This window comes from Daphnia magna, linkage group LG5, assembly GCF_020631705.1.
Source record: "Daphnia magna isolate NIES linkage group LG5, ASM2063170v1.1, whole genome shotgun sequence".
NCBI classification, from domain to species: Eukaryota; Metazoa; Arthropoda; class Branchiopoda; order Diplostraca; family Daphniidae; genus Daphnia; species Daphnia magna.
This window is the reverse complement of record NC_059186.1, coordinates 5,712,239-5,732,019: the sequence shown is the minus strand read 5'-3', so window position 1 is coordinate 5,732,019 and position 19,781 is coordinate 5,712,239. Positions and strand designations below refer to the sequence as shown.

Sequence of the window (19,781 nt, the reverse complement as noted above, 5' to 3'; positions counted from 1 at the left end):
TAAGGTTATAATGTTGTCAATTTCTATTCCAATATAATGTTAAACTTGGTTGTAAAGATTGCGTCATGATGGAGTGCCCCGTTGCGTCGTGATCGGCGTGCCCTGTGTTAGCGTCATGATTGGCGTGCCCTGTGTTAACACGATATGTTTTATTTATTCGTGGGCTGGTATGTGTGTTTGCAATGTAATTAGCATCATTTAAAACTAGTTAATCTCCAAACTTCTTGCATAGTGATTTCAACACCAGCATTGGTCAGAGGAGACTCGCAAGCAGCAAGGAAAGGAGGCTCCTCTTCATCAGCTAGAAGTTTGACAAAGGAGTCCACAGGTTGATTGCATTATTTGTTAGTTTAATCAAAGTTGGCTTGTTATCTCTTGGTTTTCTTTACAGTACAGGGGCATATAGCATTAATGGTAAACAGCATACATAACACGTTAACTACAATTAACAGTACAGTCATGAAAACATTATTAGTTGGGCTTAGAACTCATCGTCACTCTCATGAGACATATTGTATATGTCGATTTCTTCGTCATTAATGTTCAATGGGTGGTCGGGAACAACAGTGGGGAATGAAGTTTTCAGTTCAAGTACTATTTCTTGAAGTAGTTCCATGGTAGACATCTACAAAATTGAAATAGTTTTTATAACACGTTTACATCAATTTGAAAATTGCAAATAATACCTCATTATCCTGATATCTAGACCACAGGGCAAATAAGATAGAGTTTTTCAACTAGGTCTCCTTTTTCCTATGGGCCCTAATTTTTTCGTGAGAAAGAAGCTTCTGCGTAAGCTTAACGTCCTCGCACAGCTGTTGAAGAACAATTGTCATCCTATAAAACGGTAGATTGGGCCCACCCGCCAACTGTTAAGAATGTAAAAATAAGTATTTATATCATATGTATATATTTTTAAATTTACCTTATTCCAATCATTATGAAGACCTTCACAATCATTATTTGTCCTCAGAAGCAGGTTGAAGCAGGACCAATGCACTGGAGTCCAAAAGCTTCCTCTAATCCAGTTTCGCTCCATATAGTCCATCAATCGTTCCAGTTCTGGTGGTGCCGATTCTCGCAAGGAGTCGAAGATGGAAGGTATCTTGTCAACTAGTAAAATTAAAAATTTAAATTGCAATCAAAGTAGTCAAGTTCAGCAAATTTTACCTGGAAGATATGCGAGACACAGCAGACGGAATATGTAGTCACGAATCGGATTTGGCCCTTTTTTGTTGTACTGCGCTGACAGATGAAAATCACGGACCTTTTTCATCACTTCCGGGCACCAATGGAAATTGCATACTAAATGAATGCAAATAGGAAACAGTTTCCGAACTGCCACAAACATTGCCCTTTCGAAATCTGTTACAATTCTTCGTACTCGGGGAAGAGGCATGATATCCTGTGTGTAAAAGAAAATTTATTACCAATTCATAAAGTATGGTAGACTTAATATAATCCATTTTTACCTTCAGTTTCTGAAAAACCGCGACGTAGTCGATGGCCCTTCTTCTTGTCATGCAACAGAACAGGAGTGGCACCTGTTTAAGGTCTCCCTTTTCGTTCTTGATGATTCCGTTTATGGAAAACAGCTAGGTAAAACAAAAATTTTTTTAAAGGTACATTTTTAAAATTTATTAAAGTTTTACTTGTGTAAAAGGAAGCCGCATGAAGTGGAATGTAGAATCCATAAATCATGTCTTGCAGTCCTCCAACTGCCTTTTCATAACCGGTGTGAAGAACAACAAATGGCGTGCTTTGTTGGTTCCTTGGCCGGCAAAAACAGCTCCTTGATAAAAATCCGGAGGAAAGAATGTCAAATGGATGTCGAAAAATGGCTCATCTTTTCTAGGATTGGGCGGCAAGGATTTTGATCTCAAATATCTGCAATATGTAATACAGATTACAATAAGTTATTTTCTAAATTTAGAAGGGTTGCAATACCTAATCCGCCGGGTAGCTAATGCAATATCCGGCAAATCTCTCCCTGCGATCTCCTTTTTCTTGATTTCATCGAAGATAACCCTTTTTGGTGGCTTGAATTTCTCGATTATTGCCTCTTTCTTGGCATTTTTGAAAATTGGAACCTGAATAAGAATTTTATTCATCAACTGATTAAATTGATTGATGAGTTAAAAGAATTACCCGCTCGTGATTCCCGTAGTCAGGTGGATGATTGTGAGGAATTCCACTTGCTGCATTGTGTAGATTTTCCTTAAAGTCCCTTTGATTGTAGTCGACCATGAAATATCGACCTGACTTAATTTTTTGACTGATTGTTGCTTTACAGGGATCTTTGGCCTGTCGAGAAGAACAAAGCCAAGTAAAGCTTTTTCCGCTAGCTCGTTTTTTAGTGTAGCAATAACCTTGAAGAAAATGAGTAAGTTATGTTTCGTTTAAAATATTATTTGAATTGGTTACCTAATCCGTTGGTCAATTTGACTTTTCCTTTATTAGAACCTTCGCTGTGTATCTTATAATCTGGTTCCGTCGGTGCTTCAAAAGAAGATTGCTATAAGAAGAAAATATTAATTAAAAGAAACGGTTTGAAATTGATAAAATATTACTTCCAAAACAGATTCATTAGGATCTATTGGTGGTTCAGCTCGTATGCCGTCGCTTTCGTAATTACGCCTGGATACAGATGGTAACGACAGATCAGCAGTTACCTGTAATGGATATGTTTATTATTTTACTAACGAGTCTAATTTTGTCATGTTGACCACTTACTAATGAATGCTCTGCTTCGGCAGGAGAATTCTAGTGTCGGACTTCTTGCAGGGGGTTCTGGACACGTTGTCTTCGCTGTGGCGGAGTAGAAACTTCAGGAGATCTAATTGGAGAGGCAAATACCAAATCAGGGAAAATTATTTGTGATAAAGTAGTTAGAGGAGATGAATGTGCAATAGGAAATTCTCTGTGTGGGGAAGGTGATGGTGATTTCTGCCGATTAGCAGCAACCGAAGAACGATGTCTGGCTACATGGGAAGGATCAAGGATCTCCCGGCGTCTAATGGTCCTTTTTGGACGCCCTGCAGCTCTTGCAGCTACCGCTTCCACGTCGTTGCCATCATTAGATCCACCTGCCACCACTACTTCAAGGTTTGCATCAGTACCGCGGGAAGCCAAGGTTCCTTCCACCATAGAAAAACTACCATTCGCCTAGCGTTAAAGGTGACCATTAGTAAAATAAGGACATAATTCAAGCAAAGTTCGGTTACTAAAAATAACAAGATACAATTTTAGACTTACTGGATCTGCATCATCGCTCTCATCATCCGCAAGAGTTTCTCTACCAACACCTTCAACGCACTTCGTACAACGATAATTGCTGGAATGTTGTTTCCATGTTAAAGTACCACCTCTAGCAAAGACAACTCCGCAACAGGCACGGTGAAGTGGAACTTTACAAACAAGACATCGACAGAATTGCTTCCGGCTGGAAACGTCACGGTCACAATGAGAACACTTTGAAACAGAAGAGAAAGCCATGGTGAGTACTAGTATGTTAGTAGTGCTAGAATAAAACAGAGACTAATACTATTTTTGAAAAAAGAGACTTCTTATATAGGAATGATGCAACTCGAAGGAGGAGGAGTCACCGAACATATTGGTGGTCTTCGATCTCTGAATCGTAGAAAATATGGTGTAGGGGCTCGCCGATTTTCCAGAAGTCTTGTTAGTGGTGTGTGAGATGATGGGTCCCTTGGGAGATTACATGGTATGTGGCGGATGTTATGTGATGATACCGGCAAAATTCCTTTTCTTGGTCCCGTCAACAGGTAATAATGGCGGTCTCTACAGAAAAGATGATGTGTATAGGTCTACTTGGTTATTTATAACCAGTCACAAAAAGTAACATTGGATAATGATGAATAAAAGAAATAGTACTGTTTTTGTTGATAAATAAAGTAATTATTATCAATTTAAATCATTGTGTTGTTGTGTGACAAATAATGCAATCAACCTGTTTACGTAGCTTAGCTTTGGCTTATCATAGAGTGAGAGGGGATCAAAGGCATGGAGTATAGCAACAGAAGCATAGCATAGCATAGCAACTGATATAAAAAAGGGTTTCGACCAATTAATAAAGTAAACTCTAAGAAAATTAAATAATTAAATCATACTCAGATGTCAGAGCTCGATAAAAAAACTGCACACCTGTGTCCCAAATTTGACATTCATAATCTTAATGAAGAAAATCAAAGAGATTAAATGTAAACTTTGATTATACTAAAAAAAAATTCAATCAAGCTGTCTACATACTCCTAGAGGCAACTTAGGTTTGACATATCATCAAATGACAGGTCACCACAAGCAGGATAACAGAAACTGAATTTTAAAAAAAGGTTAGACCAATTAATAAAGTCAAACCATAATATAATACAAAAATGAAATCTTACTTAGATGTCATGGCTCGATAAAATTGCTGCCCATCTATATCCAAAAAATTGACTTTGCTTATCTTGAAAAACAGAGATATTAAACAAAGATATTAATTACAAACTATGAATATACTTACAAGTAATGAAATAAACTTGTGTACTCCTTTGTATCAAACTTCTGGCTGATGAAGAGCAGCCTCCTTTCCTTGCTGCTTGTGAGTCTCCTCTGACCAATGCTGGTGTTGAAATCATTATGTAAGAAAATTGGAAATTAACTAGTTTTAAATGATGCCAATTACATTGCAAACACACATACCAGCCCACGAATAAATAATACATATCGTGTTAACACAGGGCACGCCAATCATGACGCTAAAAGGGCACGCCGATCACGACGCAACGGGGCACGCCATCATGACGCAATCTTTACAACCAAGTTTAACATTATATTGGAATAGAAATTGACAACATTATAACCTTATTTACCTGAAATTGCTCACTCCAGCAGTAACAATGCAATCACATAGCACAGACCACGCATTTGATGCTTGGTGTCTGCTTGAAATGAAACCGATTCAAAATCGATTTCTAACAAATCAAATGTTTCAGAAAATGCAATTTACATATTTAAAAAGATGAATAATAAAAAATAGATACATGAAAGTTAATTTTATTTGATAATTTTACGTTTTTCTTATTTGTAAATTAACGCTGAGGTTGATGATGAACAGATGACGCCATCTTCATAACGCTATCGAACCATGCGACCTTTACCGATAGATGGAGAATTTTTGAACCAGGCTTTGGTATTAAAATATTATACAAATATTCGTTTCTTGCTTTAAAATATATTTCATAGTTTTAAAAAACGTAATCAAAAACAGCGTACAAATTATTTCATCGAAATTGTTTGATTGAATTCATCTCCAAAGCACTGGGCATTGCCTTGGCATCGGTAGAGGGAAGACGCGTTGAAGGACATGGGAGATCTGGCTAGGGGAGAAAAAACTGCTGAGCGAGCACGTTTCTTTACTTATTCTTTAAAATTTATAAGTTCTGAAAGGAAATAGAAATTTTTAACAAATGAACTTCATAGTTATGGCTACGGTTAATATGTTAAAAAAATTAAAACTTGAATTCGGCTAAATTACGCGTGATTAACAAGACGGTAAAATGATATCAGATGTCATAGCGGTTTGAAAAAGGCAAAGTATATACGGAGTGCCTGTTTCCATCAAGCCGCCATCTCTTGCTTAGACTTGGTTGGTCAATTTTTTGGAAAATGTTTTCCGATGCTCTTATGAGACTTGAAATTATTTGGTAGAAATAGCAACACATGCTCACAAAGTTTAGACACAGGTTTGTCTTGGTTTTTCTCCAAGTAACAGAAGAAGGGTTGTCTTAAGAAAACATGATTTCATTTTTTAAATGATTATAGACCTTAAACGGTTGCTTCATTGAACAGGAGATTTCATCACACTTACCTTAATTTTAAATTTTAACTGTAAATAATTTTATCGATTTACGCCCTAAGCGAGGCTTTAATAGGCTATATATTTTCTTAAGACAAAGCTCTTTCATATGTTTTAAAATTGTTGATTTCATTAATAATCGTTCAAGTAAAGTAATTTTTAAAAAACTGGTTCCATTTTTCTTCATATTTGGGTGGGTTTTTGATAAGGGCATTCGGGGCGTGTTGAGGATCAAGTTTTGGCCAACTCGATCCGACCCGGGTCTCCCTGCATTTTACTAAAATAACCAGATGAAAAAATTGAACGGGAAATTTAATTAGCCAATCAAATTCATTCATACCTGTGAATGGTCGATTTTACATCATATATATTTTCTTTAACAAAATATTCTCTTCCCATTCGTTATCTAGCGGTTGAATATGAACTATTTTTAAACGAATCGAAATTGAAATGTTCCAGTATTAATGACTTTGAAGGACTTACTAACTCATGCTGACAATTTTGTGAAATTTTTGGTTCATAGAATGTAAAAAAAAATTTACAAATACATTTTCTTTCAAAGATGAACCAACCTTTTTAAAAAATAACGTGCATCTAACTTAAGACAAAGCTGTCTCTTAAGAATAAATATATTTAGTCCGGAATTATAAATAATTCTTCCGTCGGTTAGCCTAGAATACTGCCGAAGAAGACGTATTATTTTATTTTTTAAAATCAAAAGTTTAAAAAATCTTCTGCTTCTGAATTCGTTGTATTCCTTTTGCCTGACCGGATTAATATCAAAATAAGGACTAGGTTACTGCCAGTTATATTTTTAACACACACAAAAAGTACACACAGTGTTAAAAAATCTTTTAAAACTTGTTTTTTTAGTTTGTATATACTTCCTACCTGATTCCATATTCCCCTGTCCAATCTTTCGTCGTTTTCTTCTTCGATTTCTACTGTCCCGTTGTGTGATTTTCCTATTTGCTATTGTAAATTTAAATTATATTAAACTGTATATATTGTATCTATTTATTACCTGGTTTTCTATTCCGCTGTCCAATCTTTCATTGTTTTCTTCTCCACTTTCTACGCTCTCATTATCGGATTGTCTTTTTTTCTTTCTCTAATGTAAATAACATAAAAATTTTAAAACTTGTGTGTATATTTTGTAGATATTTGTTACCTGTTTCCCCTTTCGATTGTCCCATACTTCCTCGTCTTCTTCTTTCTCTAGTCTCACAAAATCTGATTGCATACTTTTCTCTTTCTCTGTCCTTTCCACTGTTCTCTCTTTTCTTTTTCTTTTACTGGCTCTTCTAAGCCACAGGCCATTCTCCTCACATAACTGTTTTCGTTTTCTCTGAAAAATATAATTTAAAATAGTAAATAATAGATATTTTTAATACTAACTGCTGAGTTATATAACTAACTACTTACTTTGTTTTTTGTTCCAATATCGATGCCAGAGTTCTTCACTTAGAAGACCGTCTCTTTATTTGGAATATTTAATTCCATCTCCGCTTACTAACACATACTTGGTATGTTGAGTTCTATTGGGGTAACGGATTAAGCAAATTACTGAGACATTGTAATTCGCTGCCATCTCATTAATCTTAGAACCAATACTTATATGGCAGTGAGACTTCTTGCGATCTAGATTGTCCTGTTGTCTTTGGTCGAGGGAGTTCCAATGGTTTTGCCACTCAACAGCCGACCATGGCTTGTTTCTTTGAGGTCCCTCTTTTTTCCCTTTTTAAGACTCCTATACGACGTATAAATATAGTTCATTAGTATACAAATAAGAAAAATGCATTAAAACACTCGAAAACCTACCTTGAACGCAGTAAGTCTCTGTTGTTGATCCGTATCTCGCCGTTTTACTGTTCTTCCTTTAATGTTCCTTAAATTCTGGAACTGTTTTTTTTTTCTTTTCTATCAAAGCTTCATCCAGCCTCCTCCTTGCTACGTCTTGTTCTTCCTCATAACTTTTGTCACTCTCCGATTCTGCGCGGAAGTCAACGTGGAAATGGGAGGAGTCAGAAGTGTTGGAATTTGACGTGGTAAATGATAAAAGGGTTTTATGAATTGTGGTTCAGTAAAATCCCATTCGCCCTCCAGTCTGTCATATAATGTTGAATACATATATCGATGAAGACAAATGGTTTACAACACGAATGAAGAAGAAAACGTCAAACGATGTTACAAACATTACGACATCAAATAGAAAAATAAATAGTTCAATATGGGACCCCACCCTTGGCCAACTCGATTCTTCTCTTACTATTCGTTATGTAAAAAAAGAGTAGAGATAGCTGCTATTATAAAGTTTATGCCTGTCGCACACTGTGTCTACAGTCTAGCATTTCTTTTTACCTTTTTTACTTGTTCTCCTAGGTTTCTTTCGATATTCAATCTGAAAAAGAAAAATCTGTAACCCGCCTTTTTCCTACAGGGAAGCGTACATCTATACCCTATCGATGTTATATTGCACTTAGCAGACGTTCTCTTTTCTCTGACTCCCTCCTACTCCCCTTGAATAAATATCACGATTAGTGGATCGTCGTTTTTTTACAGACGAGAAACGGGGAGTAGTCTCTCTATATTTAACCCGTCAGCGCAGCCCGTATAGAGCAGGAAAAACCACTGTAATTTAACTTCCCCTTACCATTTTCATTAGAGATGAGATGAGATGATGCCTAAATTGAATTTCCTTTGTATTGCTTTTGCATTTGGATTTTCTCCGAGTGAATCGAAAATAATCAAAGGGAGATTGTGTTAATACGCAATTATGTTAAATACTTGAATCTGCTTATTTTATATGGGCGTCCACGCACATTTTCCCATCGGCTTTCCCCAGAGCTGTGTATTGTTGTAAATGATCCCATTTTGCTTCAAATTGTTTTAGGCCCCATATTTTAAAGTAATTTTGTGACATGCTTGTTTATAATTTTTCTAACAGAGCGTCTATGATATTTATATGTTCTTTTTTTCAAGCGATTAATAGCAAATTTAACGATTAATTTTATTTTTAAGTTCAAGTAAAGTTTTCTTAAAGCAATAGATTAATAGCTCGGTTTAAGTTTAAAAGTACTCTTTTGATTGATTACCATTTTCGTCTATTATTGTTTTTTTATAAGAGTAACTCCTTCTTGCCTTTTATGTTTACAGCAATTGCTGAGGCAAATTTCTTGAACTAGACTGGCTAAAATTTGAACAGTTTCGGAGTGGAACCAATACATAGATAGGCACATGATTTGATGCTACGAGTAGAAAAACTACAGAAAGTAACAGAGAAAATCTGTCTATCTGTAAAATTTCTTCCCAGTTTTATAACAATTATAATAAAAACGCTGAGAATGTTTTATTAATAGAAGATACTGAGCTTGCTCCAATTTTAGCCAGTCTAGTTCAAGAAATTTGCCAAGATAATGGAGACAGTAGCTTATACGTGTTCCGTTTTTGTTAGGTAATTTTAAAGCACCTAGATGGAAAAGAAGTTGATCAAAATATTAAATTATCAGCAAAATCTATACCAAACAGAAATTTCAAAAGATTTATTTTCAGCAATAACGTAGAATTTACACAAAGTTTCTGATTGACTCTCTCTAGTTTCATGCTGGTCAATTTACTATTTCAGAGGATGAATGTCTCTCGATTTTATGAGGATTACGCTCATAGGCCAATTTCATTGCAATCATAGGGGGGGGGGGGGAATTTATTGGGGCGAACAAAAGGAAAAGCTAGAACTCCAGGAACTACTTAATCTTGAATGTGAAAAATATAGAAATCTTCTTTTAATAGTTTTAAATGTGCTTATAAAGATTTAAAACCGTTGAACCTTCTAACAACTTTAGGTAATAATTGCAGGGTAAACTCTCCTTCCCCATCGCGAGGTACTTCTAGTATCCAATGAGAACGATATAAATCAAGCATACATGTTTCGGGTGAGCAGCGGATACTTACGAGTGCGACCCGTTTGAATATCACCGAATGACGTATGTTTTTCTTTGGAACCAGTAAAATTTGATCTTGCCTACAAGAAACCAAAAACCCACTATGTAAAATGTACACTTTAATGAACTGCACTTGATACCCATAACTAATGACAGATTAGACACCTGACGGGAGCAGGATCTGTACACGGAACAGTTTTTCTTTTAAAAAGCCTCCATGAAGAATGTATCGATATTTAAACCGATTCATGTTCTTGGTTTATATTTATATAACATTTTACTGAAAAGAAACTCATTTAAGAAAATAATTTTGCAGGAGATCGGTTAAAATAATTTTTTTTTCACTAGTTAAATAGCACAAAACAAGTGTATTGAAAAGGTTTGCGACATCTACGGTTCATTAATGTAGCAACTAAAACTGCAGACGACTTTACATTTTCATTTCTTGGCTCGTAAATACGTTTGTTAAATAGTTTCCACCCAATTACAAATATATTTACAATGACAAAAGCAAGTTCATCATCAAGAGATTCAGAAAGTTCATCAAGTGATGCAGAAGATCATCAGACAGTGATTCGGAAACCTCGTCAACAGAACAGAAGTGCAAGTGCATTGATTCCAAGAGAAAGAGGGGTTTTTCTTCTTTTTCTAAGTCTAAGGCAAATAAAAAGAAACCGAAAACCGTACAAAAACCTATTGCCGGAAAGTGCTTTATTTATGTGGGAAAAAGTCGACAAAAAAAAGATCCTAGTTTTGGTGATGCCCTTCCACATTGTTCATCATCCCTAAAACAGCCACCATTTTTTTCACCCTCTAACAGTGCAACACATGATTCACTGTATGATGATGTACCATCAGTCATCAGCCCAGAAGCTCTTGGTTAGTATGACAAATTTAATAGAATGTTATTTTGGTTATTAATAATCTAAATTTGTGTATTCATAGACGACCTTAGGAGACAGGTTCAAAAAGACTTAGATAGCATGCAGATTAGACGCCATCAAACATGGCAAGAACGGCAAGCAATAGCTGCATGGGGACGGCATGATAGAAGAAGAATTTTCACAGAAAATGTTTCAAGACAGTCACTGTATCATTCAAAATGTGTCACGAGGACCTCAACCATTGCTCTGTAAGATGTATGACCTGCAAGAAACACCTTTGTTATCAATGTGATACAAACACTCACTCTGGTATGCCATTTCATCGACGGCTATTCTGTTCTTGCGACTGCTTAGAAATATTACAACCAGATCATTTTGTCAATGCAGAGGAAAACATTATAACTAAAGGTATGGGAATAAGAAGGTAAATCACCGAACATAGCTAACTTTTAACTTTCTTGTTATTTTACAGATGTCTGCGTCCCATGCTTCGTACCTCATAAATCCTGCGATATAAGCTGCCATGGATTGATGTCACTTATTCCCAATGTTACAGAATCAATCGTGTCACTGAGTAAGGTAAGAATTACGCTGAATATAAACTATATTAGAAATATTTTCTAATATTCGCAAACCTTTTTAACAGGTCGATTTGTTTTAAAGGGGGCAACTTTCGTTTGCGATACTTGTGATTCTCTAACGAAATCAACAATCGATCATTATGTATTTTCTGGGTTTTCCCCGGCAAGTTTATCGGAAACGGTCACATACCTGTTTTCAGAAGAGGCACTTCTTCTATGCCACCACATTTCCCACAAATGTCCAGGTTCTTCGAAGAACAGATACGCTCACACTCTTGAAGAAGTATCTGAGGAATATGGCTGGGTACGTAACATAACACACTAAAATTAAATAAAGACCATGATACGATATAAAAATGATTCGGCTTTTGCAGAGTGGACCAATCAATATACCATTGTTCACTACTGCGGAAAGAGAGTGGGAAACATGTCGCCACTACATTGACCAGGAAGTATTTACAAGGAACAAAATTGATTGCCCCAGTTGCGGAACAAAACCTTTAGTGAGATCATCTGATGCTATCATTAAGCTGAGGCGTTTGGCCTCTGCCGGAAAAGCGAGGAAACTAGAAAATGAAAGAGTGTAAGCATTATTTATAAGTTATGACAATGGTTGGTATTCAGTTTTTAAATTTTTCCATAGAATGGACGATGTGGAATCCAGGTTCGAGAACTTAGTAATCAAGTCGGATGTTGAAGTTGAGAGTTTTCGTCAAATGATTAACAACAAAGTTCAAACAGTAAGCAATATTCTATTAATTTAACATTATTGTAGTGCAATTTGTTTCTTTGCTTTTTTCAGTCGAAAAAGAAAAACATGTGTGGGGGATCGGCTTTTAAAGCTCCAAGAGAAGATTCCAATGAAAATAAAAAATATAACGAGACTGAGCTCGTCGTTCGCTCTTGCAAGCACTGTATAGTGCCGTATGCCATCAATAGTTTTAAAGGCAAATCGTGGACACATACGGCATTTATGTATTACGAAGCCTGGAAGAGTCAGGCTACATTCTTTTGCTACGATGTTGTGTGTCAATATTGGAAATGAATGCATCAGAAAGTTGGTCCGGAATTTCCAGAATATATGATGCTAACAAAAGAAATGACAGGAATTTTACCGATAATGCATCAAATGGCACATCAATTATTTTGCCAGGTACCATTTGAATTTTTAAGTAAGAGAAATATTTTTCTGAAGTCCAACATTCATAACAGGTGCTTTGGAATCCCCGATGGACAAAAGGACTTCGATTAAGCAGAGGAGAGGAGCACGAGCAAGTATTCTCAAAACTGTATCTTTATGCTTATGTTCTCAAGCATATGTCAAAAATTAGTAAGACATCTTAAACTGTTATCCTTTAACAATATTAAACTTAAATAATGCAATCTGAAGACAGAGCGGATTTTCTAACATTAGCCATCCTCTATTGGAACTGGAATAAAATTCAGAACATGCAATTCCTCTTACGCAACAAATTAGAGAGAGTGAGTAACTTTAACAATACAAGCAAATATTTACAGTACCACCTTGATTTGTAGGCTAGGAAGGAAATCAGAAAAGGCGTAACAAAAGTTGAAGAATTGTTACAGTCATATAACCTTGAAAATTGTGATCTCCCATTGATTCACAAGGAACTAGAAAGAAAAGCTATAGAAATCCTTGACCAACGAAGAACAAAGACTACTCCTGTTGATAAATTAAGAAGAATGCCGGAAGGATTTTATGTTCAGCTGAAAACGGTTCACATAAAAATCTCTAAAGAAGCAAGTTATTTTATATTAATAATTTTTCAAGTAAAAAGAAATGTTTTATCTTCAGAAAAAAACTTTAAACCTTACAGAAAATTCGAAGGCTCGGACAAAGTTTAGGCGAATTTTAATTGAAACTAAGAAAAAAGTTTTACAGACGATTGACCTTTTAAATTCAAAGGATAAAGACCTACCAATCTCTTACAAGGATTTCAATCAAGGTATTTTTCCTTGGGAAGCATTCATAAATGAAAACGACACTAAGTTTCCAACACGTAAACGAAAAATTAGCTTAATCTACCACTTATACAAATTATTAAATTCATGTTTTCGACAGTTTCATATGCCGATAAATATCATTTTGTTGATTGTTGGATACTTTTGCAAATAGCAAAGGAGGAAGTTGAACTAACTAAGATCAAATGATAAACTACATTCGATTCTTGACTGACAAGCGATCATCGTTAAAACAATTAACACATTCTGAGGAAGCGAACGAAAAATTTGTAAAGGAAATGCAGTCATGGCACATTCCGAAATTGAGCATCTTAATTTACAAATTCAACTCTTTCTAAAAATATTTAATTTGAATTGAAACAACGATTTTTCGAATTTCGTACGTGAAACTTATTCAAATTCTGGCACAGAATTTGAATTTGAAACTTCTGATGAGGAAACTGACAATTCTTACAAAAAATTTGAATTTTCTGAAGAGGAGACTGAAACACATTCTAGTGACTCTGATGATGATTAAATAAACGTAAAAAATACAAACTTAATTATAAATCTATGAAAATAAAATAAATAAATAAAACTAATATTTTAAATTAATTTAACTTGAAGAAAATTTATAGTAAATCAACTTAAATTTTTCAATAAACTTCAGACAAAGCTATGTCTTAAGAAAATGTAGCTACAATAGCCTCGCTTCGCTCTTTTTCGCAAACTAAGTTATAAAACATGATTTTAAATCGATAAAAATAAAACAAAGTAATAAAAGCAACAAGTTATAATTACTTTTCCTTGAAAAAAGGAAAAAAAATGAAATTTCTAAGTTTTTAACATAAGTCAAAGCTATGTTTTAAGATATATGATTTATGATATTGTAACGAGTTATCGCCGATGGGTTCGGTGAATCAATAAGGTGTATTCAGTCACTTCAACACTTAAGCACTACACAAAGTAAACATAACTGTTCTATCTAACTACTGGCACCAAAGGTCTACACTACAGTCCCATTTATAGTCTTACAGGCGTGGGAAAGGGTCAGTCGATGAATCCAAATGCATCAGCAATCGGATGACACTCGAATGACACTTCCGTCGGTCGTTTGTCTATCCGTTACAGTTATAACGGATGGCGAGAGTTCTCTTACAACGATGCGTGAACGCTACATCCCCCCCTTCAGCCTGCGACTCGTCCCGATCGCACTATTACGACGAAAAACAAGGAGAAAAATAAACATAAACCCCAAAACATAAGAGACACGAGCAATTTTCGGCCAAAAAAAAAATCAGTGCAAAGAAACAATTTTTAGCCAAAAGTTAGTGAAAACAAATGAATGCAAAATTCAATGTAAACAAAGTCACAACAAATGCTAGAAGGGTTATTGGTAGAACCAATGGACATTAATGCAAAACATTAAAAAAAATCAAATTACCAATAAAACAAGCATGAAACAAAATAACAGCTACAAATAGCTATTGAGAAGAAAAAGAAAAGTTACACAAGAAACACCAAAATAATTTCAGCAATTCGAATAATTCCTTACAGAATAGGGGAGAGAGAGAGAGAGAAACAAAAACAAATACAACGGGTCGGGTAACGGTTATAAACGCGCTTCCACCTCGGCCTCATGAATAGTCAATCGACCTTCCAATTCGACTATGCGTTGAGTCAAGGCTTTTATGGTTGCCCCGGTTTGACGTAAATAAACGAACAGACTTGCTCCCAAACCAAAGAATAAAATCGCTATAACTGCTACCAATTCGAACGGGTACCGAACTGTTTCGGGTTGCCCCGCGCCCCGTCTAGCTTTCTCTTCTTCCTCAATGATACGCAGATGTTCCCCCATGAGGGCTACGCGACCTTGAATCATCGCACGGCGCGTCAGTATCGGCTGGCTTTTCTGGGTTCTTGTCCCCCCTCCCTTTCTAGTATAGTCTCACTAGCCTCAGGCGCTTTCAAAACTTGCCCTACTTTTTCAAGCTCAGTGAGTGACGGCAGTGACGCGTTGTTCAGTGTATACTTGACATTCTTCCTGAAGCTTGCCTGAAAAATCCAATTATCCAGGTGTGCAGTACACGACATTGGAACTTCAAAGACATCAAAAGGTTTTCTTCTAATTAAAGTGTTAACCTTTTCACGACTTTGCGGGCAAGTTATTGTTATTGTTGTATCTTCAGTAGTTGAATAACCCCACCTCCTATGGCCTAGATATACAGTTTGTTGGCCAAGCCAAGGTGACACATGAGTCGTGCACTGGGTGCGACTACGGGCCTCGTCCTTAACAAACAAAGACATTGCACACCCGGGTTCCCTGTGTTTCCGATTAATAGCGCTACTTATCGGACAAATTAAAGCCGGTGACATTAAACAACGAAATGCATCGTCTGCTGATAACTCTACAAAGGCTTGTCTATCAGTTGCTACGGCAAGAAATGGTGGAAGAGGATAAAATTGTGCACCTTGTGTGGCATTTTCTATAGGGCGCGGCAAACTGATTACTTTAAAGAGTGTAAAACGAAAAGGAAACTCAAAAACAGGTAAATGAATAAAAATTCTAAGACCATTATTAACCGCAGCCACGACTACTTTAGCTTCAGTGTACACTTTCCAGACATCGCCCTTCTGGATGGATGGACTCAAGGACCATCCTGACGGCAGCACAGATTTAATTTCTTTCAGGGCGGCTTGAACTTGCAGCGGGGGAAAAAGGGTAGCTGGTAGACGTTCCATAGCCATAACAGCCAATCCAACGGCAAAGTTATCCAACACCTCTTCGATCCATCCCACGGCGGACCCAATTTGACGGAACGCATCTCCAACTTTCGTGGTAGCAATCCATTGCCTTTCGATCTCTTTCACCACCCCGTCCATTCTGTTGTCCATTTTCCAGGCCTCTCGTTCAATTTTTGCAAAAGCAATCTGTAGCTCGGCTACGGCGTCGCCACTTGCCTTAGTCTCCCACAGCGTCTCGTTAATGAGAGAAGCATGAACTTCCAGGGCATGCACAATGGATGTTGTCTCCGTCGAAAGCTTATTGATCCGGCCGTTCACGTGTTCGAGATCTTCTTGGGTAGAGACCCCAAAAAGCCAGTTAAGAAGTCGACCTCCTCCATCCACTAGGCCACGTTTCACTCTGGAGTCTTGCACACCGACGGCTGTTTTTAGTTCATTCCAGCGCTGATGAACCTTCCGCAATTTCAACAATTGTTCTTGTGCCCGTTCTTTCACATGTTGTTGCAATGCCTGTTTAAACTGTGATTTAACTCCGGCGTAGTGATCGGACATGGCATTCACTCGAATGTCTAACCACTCGTATAACGATTTTACCACTTGGTCCACTGGATCAAACGTAAAATCTGTCACTACGACCCACTCCGAGTCGGAAAAGGCTAAGTCTCCTTCCGACTTGAAGATCACCCCTTGATAGGCGACGATCTCGCTGGCAGCTACCGGACCCGGACCAGACATTACGGTAAGCAAAAACATCAACGGGAAAGCAAGTAAGAATGTTTTCCTCGGTGCCCGTATTCTCGTAGAGCGTCGAAGGCCGACGCCTTCGGGCGCGATGGCTGTAGCATGTGACGGCCCATCACGTGCAGCTGGAGGGTCAGCCGGAGAGTTCCGGTTTACTCCTCTCGGTTCAGGTCCACGGACTCCTGATGAGTTCCCAACGGCAGCTTCTCGCTCCGGCGGCGGAATGCTAACGCAATCGACGAACGGTTTCATACGTTCCACATGAACGATTTCAGTTTTAACCGTTCGTCCCAGCCGCAGCTCGTAGTTACTAGGAGTGGTCTGTCGTACGACCGTGTACGGTCCCAACCAACGATGCAAAAGCTTCTCAGATTTTCCTACCTTTCTGATAGGCTTGTAGATCAGTACCTCTTCTCCAGGTAGATATGTCGTCGCCTCCCTCCGGCCCTCGTCGTAAACTTTTTTCTGCTTCCGCTGCACAGCAGCAGCGCGAGCCTGCACTTCCAATCGGGCCTGTTGAAGACGTTCCACCGCCCATTCGGACGGATCCCGGTTAGGTGGAGGTACCAAATTCGGATCCGCGTTCAGAGCGCCATCGTTGGGGAGAACAGCTTCCCTTCCATACACCAGGTAGAATGGAGTTCGTCCCGTACTTTCATGACGACTGGTGTTGTAAGCGAACGTTACGAAAGGTAACGACTCGTCCCAATCCTTATGGTCGGAGCTAACATACATGGACAGCATGTCAGCTAGGGTGTGGTTCAACCTTTCCACCAAACCATTTGCCTGGGGACGATAAGCCGTTGTCGTACGATGGTTCGTCTCCAGGGCCTGCAACACCTTTTGAGTTACCTCAGCGGTGAAGCAACGTCCCTGGTCGGTCGTCAACTGGCGTGGAGCTCCATGTCTTAACAACACAAATTTCACCAAGAAATCTGCTACCTCCGACGCATCTGCTGAAGGTAGAGCTCGAGTCTCCGCCCACTTGGTGACGTAATCTACGGCTACCACTATACTTTTATTCCCACTCTTGGACAGTGGAAAAGGTCCCAGAATATCCATTCCCAGTCTCTCGAATGGACGTTCACTTCTTTGAATTTCCATAAACCCCGCTGGTCGCTGGTAGACTGGTTTTCGGGACTGGCACTCCCGACACGCCCGCACAAAATTACGCACATCCTCGGCCAAGGCCCACCAGTAGTATCTACCCCTCACTTTGTCAAGAGTACGAGTGACACCTAGGTGGCCGGCGGTAATGTCATGATGGCAAGAGCGCATTACCTCGTTTTTAAAGGATTGAGGCACACATAGCCTTAGTAGGAGGCCGTCGTCAACGACCTTGGTCTGGAACAGCAGACCGTCCTTAAGGCGATACTGGCTGTATTTTCTTCCTTTCTCCAGACCCGCGAAGACTTGGTCCCACTCCACTTGCTGCGCTTGCTGAAACTCACTCTTACTTTCAGTGTCAATACTGAAGGCAGCTAGAGTACAATACAGCTGTTCGTCGAGCTCCTGTGGTGCGTCGACCGGATAGCGGGAAAACGCATCTGCATCCGTATGAAGTCTTCCATTTCGGTGTATGATCCGTAGTAGGAATTCCTGTAGCTGTAGACTCCAGCGAGCTAAACGTCCGGCTAGATCCTTCTTGGTGAGTAGCCAACACAGAGCGTGATGATCAGTCACCACCAAAGTATCCATTCCCCATATGTAAGACCGAAACTTCTTCACGGCCCAAACCAAAGCGAGACACTCTTTCTCCGTGATCGAGTAATTCGACTCACTTGGAGACAAGAGGCGACTCGCGTAGGCCAGGGGCCTCTCAATGTTATTTACGCGTTGTAGTAACACCGCTCCTAAACCGTAGTCACAGGCGTCAGGGTGTATCTCGAACGGCCTTGTAAAATCGGGATAGGCCAAAGTGGCCGCACTCACTAGCGCCTGCTTCATCAGCTCAAAGCTGACTTCTTGAGACTCTTCCCACACGAAGCAACCACCCTTTTTAAACATGTCCGTCAGGGGTTTGGCTGTGTGTGCAAACTGAGGAATGAACCGGCGATAATACGAGCAAAGCCCCACAAAGCTACGTACGCACTTCAACTGTTCACTTGGCTTACACAGGGTCGACGGAGAAGGGAAGTTTGCGACCGCATTAAGTTTTTCTGGGTCAGGCCTAACTCCATCCCCACTAATGACGTGGCCTAAAGCCTTTACTTCGCTGGCTCCAAACTGACACTTCACCAACTTAATTTTCAACCCGGCCTTCCGCAGGGCGGTCAACACTTGTCGCACTCGCACCAAGTGTTCCTCTGCATCAGCCGCGTAGATGATGATGTCGTCCAGGTAAACGAGACAAATCGTCCATCTCAGACCAGTTAAAACCAAATCCATCATGCGTTGGAATGTCCCCGGTGCGGAGGCCAAACCGAAAGGCATAACAAGAAACTGATAAAGTCCGTCGGGGGTGACAAACGCCGTCTTGACTTTATCCTCTTCGTTTAGTGGTACCTGCCAGTACCCACTCTCCAGATCTAGCGTCGAGAAGATGCTAGCGTTCCCCATCCGAGACAGCGTCTCTTCGATCCTCGGCAACGGGTAAACATCTTTTACGGATATGGCGTTGAGGCGGCGATAGTCCACACAAAAACGCCAACTTCCATCCTTTTTCTTCACTAAGACCACAGGTGATGCCCACGGGCTAGTTGAACGCTCAATTACACTTCTGCTCAGCATTTCGTCCACTTGTTTCTGCACAATAGCCCTCTCTTTCCAAGCACTCTTGTAGGGAGACTGATGTACCGGCGTAGCAGTACCAGTATTTATGCGATGCTCTGCAATCTTGCACACCCCCAGTTCTCCCTCCTTCAACACAAAACTAGTGTCAAATTCCTCGAGTAGCTCAACCATCTTCTCCACATCAGCAGGGGGAAGCGTCGATGCTACTTGAGCCCGAAAAGCTTGACTCGGAATAGAGGTCATTCTCGGCATAGAATCTGAGTCGCTTATGGACTCAGCTGAGTCCTCCCCAACATCGTCGCCCAGTGAATCTGGCGTTTCCCCCTCATCCACT

General features: G+C 39.0%; 1 long non-coding RNA gene and 2 pseudogenes across 1 annotated transcript; 2 read left to right on the top strand and 1 right to left on the bottom strand.

Annotated features, from left to right (window-relative positions):
- Positions 1 to 323: 323 nt before the first annotated feature.
- On the bottom strand, positions 324 to 2,669 carry LOC116923351 (annotated as a pseudogene).
- A 32-nt stretch (positions 2,670 to 2,701) lies between these two features.
- On the top strand, positions 2,702 to 3,891 carry LOC123472218. Its single transcript, XR_006646558.1, has 3 exons — positions 2,702 to 3,177; positions 3,250 to 3,496; positions 3,560 to 3,891. It is a non-coding gene; the product is annotated as an uncharacterized LOC123472218 (long non-coding RNA).
- Positions 3,892 to 11,998: 8,107 nt separating this feature from the next.
- Positions 11,999 to 13,766, top strand: LOC123472628 (annotated as a pseudogene).
- The last annotated feature ends 6,015 nt before the right edge of the window (positions 13,767 to 19,781 follow it).